The sequence below is a fragment of the Trichomycterus rosablanca genome, chromosome 9, assembly GCF_030014385.1.
Source record: "Trichomycterus rosablanca isolate fTriRos1 chromosome 9, fTriRos1.hap1, whole genome shotgun sequence".
NCBI lineage: Eukaryota > Metazoa > Chordata > Actinopteri > Siluriformes > Trichomycteridae > Trichomycterus > Trichomycterus rosablanca.
The window spans coordinates 5,913,046-5,922,214 of NC_085996.1; the positions used below are offsets into that span (position 1 = coordinate 5,913,046).

General features: G+C 37.9%; 1 long non-coding RNA gene and 4 other non-coding genes across 5 annotated transcripts; all 5 read right to left on the reverse strand.

Annotated features, from left to right (window-relative positions):
• Positions 1 to 2,240: 2,240 nt before the first annotated feature.
• LOC134319769 (uncharacterized) lies at positions 2,241 to 6,861 on the reverse strand. Its single transcript, XR_010013570.1, has 3 exons — positions 6,818 to 6,861; positions 4,042 to 4,325; positions 2,241 to 3,076 (listed from the first exon to the last, which is right to left on the reverse strand). It is a non-coding gene; the product is annotated as an uncharacterized LOC134319769 (long non-coding RNA).
• trnal-cag (transfer RNA leucine (anticodon CAG)) lies at positions 2,973 to 3,055 on the reverse strand. Its single transcript has one exon. It is a non-coding gene; the product is annotated as a tRNA-Leu (tRNA).
• trnal-cag (transfer RNA leucine (anticodon CAG)) lies at positions 4,867 to 4,949 on the reverse strand. The gene has a single exon. It is a non-coding gene; the product is annotated as a tRNA-Leu (tRNA).
• On the reverse strand, positions 5,326 to 5,408 carry trnal-cag (transfer RNA leucine (anticodon CAG)). Its single transcript has one exon. It is a non-coding gene; the product is annotated as a tRNA-Leu (tRNA).
• trnal-cag (transfer RNA leucine (anticodon CAG)) lies at positions 6,046 to 6,128 on the reverse strand. The gene has a single exon. It is a non-coding gene; the product is annotated as a tRNA-Leu (tRNA).
• Positions 6,862 to 9,169: the final 2,308 nt, after the last annotated feature.

The window sequence follows — 9,169 nt, forward strand, 5'->3', positions numbered from 1 at the left end:
ATCTATCTATCTATCTATCTATCTATCTATCTATCTATCTATCTATCTATCTATCTATCTATCTATCTATCTATCTATCTATCTATCTATCTATCTATCTATCTATCTATCTATCTAAAATACTTGGTTGTGTTCACATGTTTTCCGTGCCTGTAAATGAACTCAAATAAAATTCCAAATTCTAATTGCAAAATACGACCACTTAATATTATCATAGTATTTACAAAAAAAAAATGAATGAATGGATTAAATCAAACATGTCCATGAGTTGTCTTTTTTCACAAAGTGGGCAATAATTTAAAACGCATGTATCACTGAATATGTAATTTAGTATCACAGTAACAGTATATCACAATAAAGCATTTTCAAACCAGACAGTTACACTCATTTAGAGCTCAGATCTGTTTACAGGGTTGGAGTTAAAAAAAAAAAAAAAAAAAAAGAGAAGGTACTGATACTGAGTTTTCTCACAAATGTTTTGGATTCCCACGCAAAAAAAATATATAAATAAATACAATTTCTTGCAATATGCAATATCATTACCTTCTTCATTTTTATACCATGGCCCCTTTGCATCTTCCTTATTTGTCTTTTAAAACATCAAATAAATTCAGTAACAGGATCTCAATTACTGTTTTACTGTATTTAAAAAGATACAAAACAAATCTATTTACATGGCACGTTTATTTAGAACCTCTAACTAAACTGTTTGAGTCCTGAATGAATAAAATCTTTCTCCTCTGCTGCTTCCTCGTCTCTCACATGAACATTTTATTCATCAGCTCTGCCAAGTCCATGTAAAACAAGCAGCACTGTTACAGTTTACAGCTCAGATCTCACGCTCTATCTATCCACCTATAAAAAGATGTGGATCATAAAGGATCCAGCTTTGTCTTCAGGATTTTTATTGATTTAAAAATAATTCTTACCCAGTTAAACTTAGAATTATGACACATTCTTCTGAGATGCATTTCATGACAGAACTCAGAATTGCATGACGTTGTGAAGAAGACGAGGTGTGAGGTGTCAGGTTTACGCTTTCAGCACAACACTGGCTTTCTCTACATGGTGTGTGTGTGTGTGTGTGTGTGTGTGTTAAAAAGCTAATCACATGCCAAATAGAAATCATCCCAGCTTTTGAAAATCAGCTAAATTTGATTCTCTTTTTGAACCAATAAAAATCAGACACATTTTTAATAAAGTTACTAAAATTATTTAATACACATTTTCCTCCAAAATCAAATCATGTTGTGCAGTGTGACCATCTAACCGCACGTATGCACAAACAACAACAACAAGTTTATTATTAATAATAATAATGATAGTATTACAAATAATACTAATTTAGTTAAAGATAAAGACCTTTAAGGTCACTGAAGTCTAATTAGATAATGCTATGTTGCACATTTTTGGTTTTGTAAAATTAGGATAAGAGGTACTGAATTATTCAGAAGACCCTAAAATGACACTTCTGGTTAAGTGACAGTTTTACAGTTTCTGTTAAACTCTGTCCACACTTATATAAGACACACAAACTGCCATAAATAAACTATTTAAATTGATTTTTTTAATGTAGTGTTTTCATACTTAAATTCTTTAAAACCACATGCTGTTGCATGATATGACAGTTTGAGTAATAAAAATGTAAAAGAAAAAGAAAAGCTTTTAAATTTGATGTGATGTGGCACAACTGATAATCTTTTGTTTAAAAAAAAAAAAAAGTAGAGACTGTACTGTATGAAAACTGTTCTTTGTGGTGCAGCAAATATAAGTCATGGTTAGGTTGTGTCTCTAAATCATTTTGTTTTTGTTTTTTAGCATCCTGGTCTGAATCAGCATGGTTCTAATGCCAGCCAGAAATACACATGTGAAAATGAAATCTTTACAGACCAGACGAAACTAGTTATTATGGATAAACTGTTATCAGTTATAAGTAATATTACTGATATAAATGTATTAATACAAGTATAATAATCAATATTTAGGAATCATACTCTTTGTCACATGTGTTTTCACTCATAAGCCCACCTACCACCTACAAAGAACTTGCAGAAGGTGAACTGTCTATTCCAAATAACACATTGGTATGAGGCATTGATTGATTGGTGGACTGATCAGGTTGTGCTCCTGTCTGGTGCCCAGAGTTTCATGGCTGTGTCCAGACTGGACATGTTAATAAAAATAAATGAGTGTGTGCAGTACAAAAAAAACACATTAAACAGCGTTTATTACGACCAAGAATTTAATGTAAACGTATAACTATTATACTTAAATCTATTTCATTTTTACTACAAATAAGGTCTGATTAAATTATGCTAGCCCACTACCATTGGGATACAGGGTTCAAATCCACAGAAGTGCTATCAGCCAGTTGGGCATCTACATACAGACATAAAGAGTGGGGGGTTGCCAAGCCCTCACAATAAATTGGCATCCTGTAAGAGTTACTGCATTGCAACCAAATATTCTGGGGAAACCGGACTACCGCAACCCTGACCAGGATAAAGCATGAAAATAAACAATAGGTTTGTAAGGTTGTAATTTATTTTTTATTTGATTTTTTACCCAGTTTATTACAACAGTTTTAAGACACTCAAAGTGTTTTACAGAACTCTTTCAGCACTTTTTTCATTACATTTTAAGTTTAATAATAGTTCGCAAGTTTAACACTTGTGGAATGAAATTGCTTAACATATTTGCATACGGTTGTATACAATCTGCTACTATACACGTTCATAAAACGTAAAAAAGCCTATTAAAGGTATGTAATATTTTCTAATTCCAGCCTTTAGTTCATATTAGAGTGAATGTATGGGGCGCTGCGCCCTCTGCTGGATCTGTTTATCATTACACCACGTGTTACACAACACATTTCTCCTCTATTAACAATTTAAAAATGTGCTGCACTGGAACTCCTCCAGAGCTCAAAGATCTAAACATACAAGCTCAGTCTAGACAAAAAAATTTGGCTCTGTCAGAAGTGGGATTCGAACCCACGCCTCCAGGGGAGACTGCGACCTGAACGCAGCGCCTTAGACCGCTCGGCCATCCTGACTGCTTCACAACCCACAGTGCACTGCAGTGTTAAAGACACAGGAACCAAAACCATATCAGACATTTACATTTCCGACATTTAGCAGACGCTCTTCTCCAGAGCGACTTACAGAAGAGCTTCCATACTAAACATTTCATTACTCTAGATTAAGTAAACAACAGTCCAAGAACACAAATCTGCTAAAACCTGTTAGAACCAGAAGTTAAAAGGTTTTTAGTTTTTTTTCTTAAGTCAGCTTAAGTGTTTAGTAAAGAGGTGATGAAGGTTTTTAATCGTTTTTTAAAGACAGCGAGAGACTCAGATGTTCGGACAGACAGAGGAAGCTCGTTCCACCACTTGGGTGCCGGTGGTACGGAGAAGAGCCTTGATGCTTGTCTTCCTCGAGTCCTGGGTGGAGGATCAAGTCAAGTAGTCGACTAGTGGCTCGGAGGTTGCGTGGTACAGAGCGGGGTTTGATTAGACCACGAAGGTAGCTTGGGGCTGCTCCATTTTTGGCTTTGTAGGCGAGCATCAGTGTTTTAAACTGAATGCGTGCAGCTACAGGAAGCCAGTGAAGAGAACGCAGCAGTGGGGTGATGTGGTGGTGTTTGGGCTGGTTAAAAACCAGACGGGCAGCTGCATTTTGAATGAGCTGCAAGGGTTTAATAGTGGACATTGGAGCACCTGCCAGGAGGGAGTTGCAGTAGTCCAACCGAGAGATTGGTTGGTGTCCAAACTTTACTTGTTTGGTTTTGCACCAAGGCTGTAATGCTAATGTAGCTAACAATTAACAGAAGCTTACAGCATGTTTACTACCAGTAGAATCATTTAGATGATAGTAGAGCTTTTTATTAATAAATAAACACAAATACTGAAAAAAAGCTTAACATATTGTCTTTTGATTTGTTGACTTAAATAATACTAGTAATAATAATAATACAATATTAACCTAATCGATCATTATTATGTATTGCATGGTAAACAGAAATGCCAACATGCTAGCCCACCATTGCTGAGATCCTCAGCTCTCGAGTTTGAATCTCAGCTTCTCTATAGGCCAGCCTGGTGCCTACACGGACGTGATTGGCTGATATCTGCTGGAGGGGCGTGCCCAAGGTATTTATTATTGCTGCTGCAACTGCGGCCTCTGCTGGTTGGTCAATGGTGCCTGAACAAAGACAGAATTCTGCATACATGCTATGGATCCTTTTGTGCACCGGCCACTAGCAGGTGAAGAGATGTGGTCGGCTACTGCACACATATGTTAGGTCTGGCCCTCAGTGATAGGGGTCTAAAGTGTTGAGAACATACAACTGGGCAATTAAATATGATTAGAATGGGAATAATGATAATAATAATAGTGATTAGGTGTACAGATATCCCCTTCTTATCGGAGAGTTCACACGACTCAGTATTTTTAGGAGAGAAATCTATAGATGATTATAGATGATTTTTACTTAGAAAAACAAAGATAAAAAAAAAATAATGACAGTGATCAGCGATTGATTTGCATCGAGTGTTATATAGGCAGATGTGAATGTTATTTTTTCCTTCTGTTTCTTTAAATAAATTGTTACATATTAATCCATTTAAGTTCACAGTGTTGTTCGTTTGCTAATTTTTAAATGAAAGATTCAGTTTATTTCAGGCTTTAGTTCATATTAGAGTGAATGTGTGGGGCGCTGCGCCCTCTGCTGGATCTGTTTATCATTACACCACGTGTTACACAACACTACGTTTCTCCTTCATCAAAAATGTGCTGCACTGGAACTCCTCCAGAGCTCAAAAATCTAAACACACAAACCCAGTCTAGACAAAAAAAACTTGAGCTCTGTCAGAAGTGGGATTCGAACCCACGCCTCCAGGGGAGACTGCGACCTGAACGCAGCGCCTTAGACCGCTCGGCCATCCTGACTGCTGCGGCACCCAGAGTGCACTGCAGCTTTAAAGGCACATTTAATATCCACACAAACAAAAGAAAACATTAGAAAACGCAGATCAATCGCTCGCCCCACGACAGCAAAAGACACAAGTGCTTATTTTTCTAAAGCTCCTGTTATTTAAAATTCTCCCAGAGAAAAATTAAGTGTCTGATTTAATGTTTAAGTTAATGGTAGTTTGTATGTTTGCATTTTTGTTTGCGCTGCGCCCTCTGCTGGATCTGTGTATCATTACACCACGTGTTAAACACCTCGTTTCTTCTCTATTAACCATTTAAACTGCCCTGCATTGGAACTCCGACAGAGTTTAAAACTCTAAACACTCAAGCCCAGTGAAAAACACATGAGCTCTGTCAGAAGTGGGATTCGAACCCACGCCTCCAGGGGAGACTGCGACCTGAACGCAGCGCCTTAGACCGCTCGGCCATCCTGACAGCAGTTCCCATAATGCCCCGCTTTGTTGTGGTAAAGGAAAACCCAAGTCCTCAAATTAACAGACCTTACACGGAATACGAGTTTACTAATACCAACTTAATTTTAAGCTTTCAAGGCAGGAATATCCTGGACACAAAGGTAAACTGTGACTCTTAAACCTTGGCAATCTGACCCCTCTCTTCCTAGCCTAAAAAAAAGCCAACCTAGTTTACTGTGTCCTCTCCTAAAGTCCTGCAAAAGTTCAGAAACAAAAAAGAAGTCTTAAATGGTTCAGCACTAGAAATGCAACCAGCAAACAGCACAAAGAGGTTTATCACCTAAAAAAAAATAACAAAAAACAAACAAGTGTATTTTTCATAAGCTTCTGTTTTCTTAACTTCCCCCAGGGAGAAATACTGTGTCTTATTTTAAGTTTATGGTCTTTTTTTGTTTGTTTGACGTTAAAGATAATATAATCTTCAGTTTATTATTCACTGCAATTTCCCTCTGGGATCAATAAAGTATTCTGATTCTGATTCCTGTCTTCAGTTCACAGTGGATTAAATGTATGGAGCGCAGCGCCCTCTGCTGGACCTGTTTATCATTACACCACGTGTAACACACAACAGCACGCTCAACCTAGACAAAAACAAGCTCTGTCAGAAGTGGGATTCGAACCCACGCCTCCAGGGGAGACTGCGACCTGAACGCAGCGCCTTAGACCGCTCGGCCATCCTGACTGTTACAGTGCGATCATTTCCCACAATGCTTCGCTGATTATAGATTTTAAGCTTGTATTACTCTCTAGTGCACATACTCCCAATAATGCAAACCCTTCTAAAACCCAACATATGAACCCTGCAATCAGGGTCTTTGGACTGTGGGAGGAAACCGGAACGCCCGGAGGAAACCCACGCAGACACAAAACCCACACATATTCATAATAAACCCATATATAACGACAGTGCATGCATAGCCAAGCAACCATGTAAATGACCGGTAACTCTGCATGTCCTTTTTGCCAAATAAACCTTACACAATGTCAGCAGCAGCCAAAATAAAATCAGCTGGCAGGGCGGCCTATAAGATTTTAAATAACTCACCCGTTGATTTACTATTGCTTAGCTTGAATATTATTTTTGGAATGTCTGAGGCCCTCTCTGACTGGACAGGGTGTCAATTCATTGCAGAACTTGTTTATTTACATTTATACTGGAGCACGATGCAAAATCTCCACATCAGTCCTCACAGACCCACATATGTAGAGTTTATCACTCAGTCCTCACAAAATCGCACAGAACAGCTTCAGGTTGGTATATTAATGCGTAAACGTTCCATATTTCATTATTTACATTATATAAAGCATTTTAAAACGTTTTCCTGTTGTGATAGTGAACTTTAGTGCGATATTTTTTTGCTATTTACTCACCCGAGATACAGACAAAAATCAGCCTAACCGTCGCCTTCACTAACGGTCAAAATTTGAATTGGTCTCTCGCGCTCATTAAGAGGCCAAAAGTTCTAGATGAGCGCGCGCAGTAGTACCTGATTTTACAGTGAACCGGTGTTACGCTGAATTCTGTAAGCGATAAATTATGTGACTCTAGATGGCGCTGTTTCATGGTGTTAATCAACAACCTTTATTAGCACGACTGTGTGCAACAGCAACACTGCCAACGCATCATTAAACATCGAACCCATGGCCTTTGTGCTAAGTACCCACCGTGCCAACTAACAAACAAACAAAATACAGTAATATAGATGGAAATCAATAACAAATAGACATAACAAATACAGAATATTATTGAATGATAAATATTAGATGCAGTGGAGCTACCTGTTGCATTTACATTTTCAGCAGATGCTTTTATCCAAAGCGACTTACATAATGAGCGGAACACGATGAGCAATTGAGGGTTAAGGGCCTTGCTCAGGGACCCAACAGTGGCAACTTGGTGGTGGCTGGGCTTGAACCAGCAACCTTCTGTTTATTAGTCCAGTACCTTAACCACTGAGCTATCACTGGCCCACTGAGCTACCACTATTACATCTCTCAGGCAGTAACTATATTTATAAATTTTACACCATGTGCTGCTGTGAGTGCTTCCTTGGATGAAATCTAGAATATGAGTTTAATATGAGTTTTTAAATTTTGATGTAATAATTCCACAGGTGTAAGTTTGTGCATCTCTGAATCAACTTTACCTGTCATGTATTGGGCACATAGTTTTTTTCAGTTGTTTCCAAAATCTCGTGGAAATCCTATCCAGGCTATTCTAGGCTAACATAGCCATACAAATATTGCTTTGGTGTTCTGTCCAGGATGCTCTGACCATAAAGAAGTGTGTACCATGAAAAAGGAAGCGTAACAAATTAGTAGGCACGTGTGTGATGCGAGGTCTTACCAGGGGTTCCTAACATTCTGTAACGTTCCTGCTATGTCTTCAACTAATGGGATCACTGACAGATTCCAACATTACACAAAACTAGTGAGCAGAATATATGTATTTTTACATCTGTATGCTGTGGGGCACTTTGAGAATATCGGATTATGGGGGGGGGGTCTCCCCTCAAATGTATTTTGTGAGTATGGCCTGGTACAAACTGGTGCATATGGTGTGATCTGGATGAAGCAGTTAATCCAAATAAAGGAGTGAATACATGGGTCTGTGTTAAACTTCAGCTGTGTCTGAGTATGGCCTGGTCCAAACTGGTGCTTATGGATTGTGGATGAAGCAGGTCATTCAAATAAAGGAGTGAATAAATGGGTAAGTCTGTGTCAAATTTCAAGTGCGACTGTCCAGTGTGTATTCGCGACCCTGACCAGGATATTGACTGTACATTAGTGGTGGGCGGATGGATCCAAATATCGATATTATCGATACCAACGTTGGTACTGGTATCGAATCGATCCTAGTGTGCTGGGATCGATACTTTAGTTTTACTTTTTCCCCACTACATTCAGCACGTTTCTCCCATTTCGTCAGAAAGTAAAGACCATGTGTGTGCAGACTCGCTCCTCTCACATCTTACATGCACACCTCGCTCCTCCCTCCTGCTCTGCTGTGTTTTGTTGTGGTACCGTCACGTTGTTATAATCCTAACAGACATCGATTGGTACATTGGTAGGCATTGGAAGATTGTACGTTTTTGAATACTTTGCTTTGCAGATACAGAAATAGGGGCGATTTTATGGAAATAATAGTGTAAACTCTACGTACGTAAAGTACAGACGCACCTTACGCACTTTGACTTTTAGTGAGGCTCTTATTCTGCGTTTTGGTGAATGAGAGCTCTTTTCTTTTGACTTTGTGCTTAAAAATGTAAACAGAATAGCATCGATTTTTTATTTTAAATTAACAAGGACACGTGTATTCGGTCACTATTAAACATTTACAAATGGTGGTGATACGTAAAATGTATGTATTATGTAATAATAATAATAATAATAATACATTTTATTTATATAGCGCTTTTCAAGATACTCAAAGACGCTTTACATAAGACAAATAATCAAAACAAATACGTACATACACCATACAAATCATAGTACAAAATCAAAATAGTACATCAACATCAAGAATAATTAAGATAAAAACAAAGAGAGCAGCATAAGACAGTTCATTAAAAATTAGCTAAATTATGAGAGAGAACAAGATGTATTACAATAATACACTTAAAGGTCGTGAAAATTCATTCAGATTTAGCAATTTGATGACGCATCTACCTCAATTATTAAAAAGTATCAGTATTGGATCGATATCGGCGATAATGGCCCTGT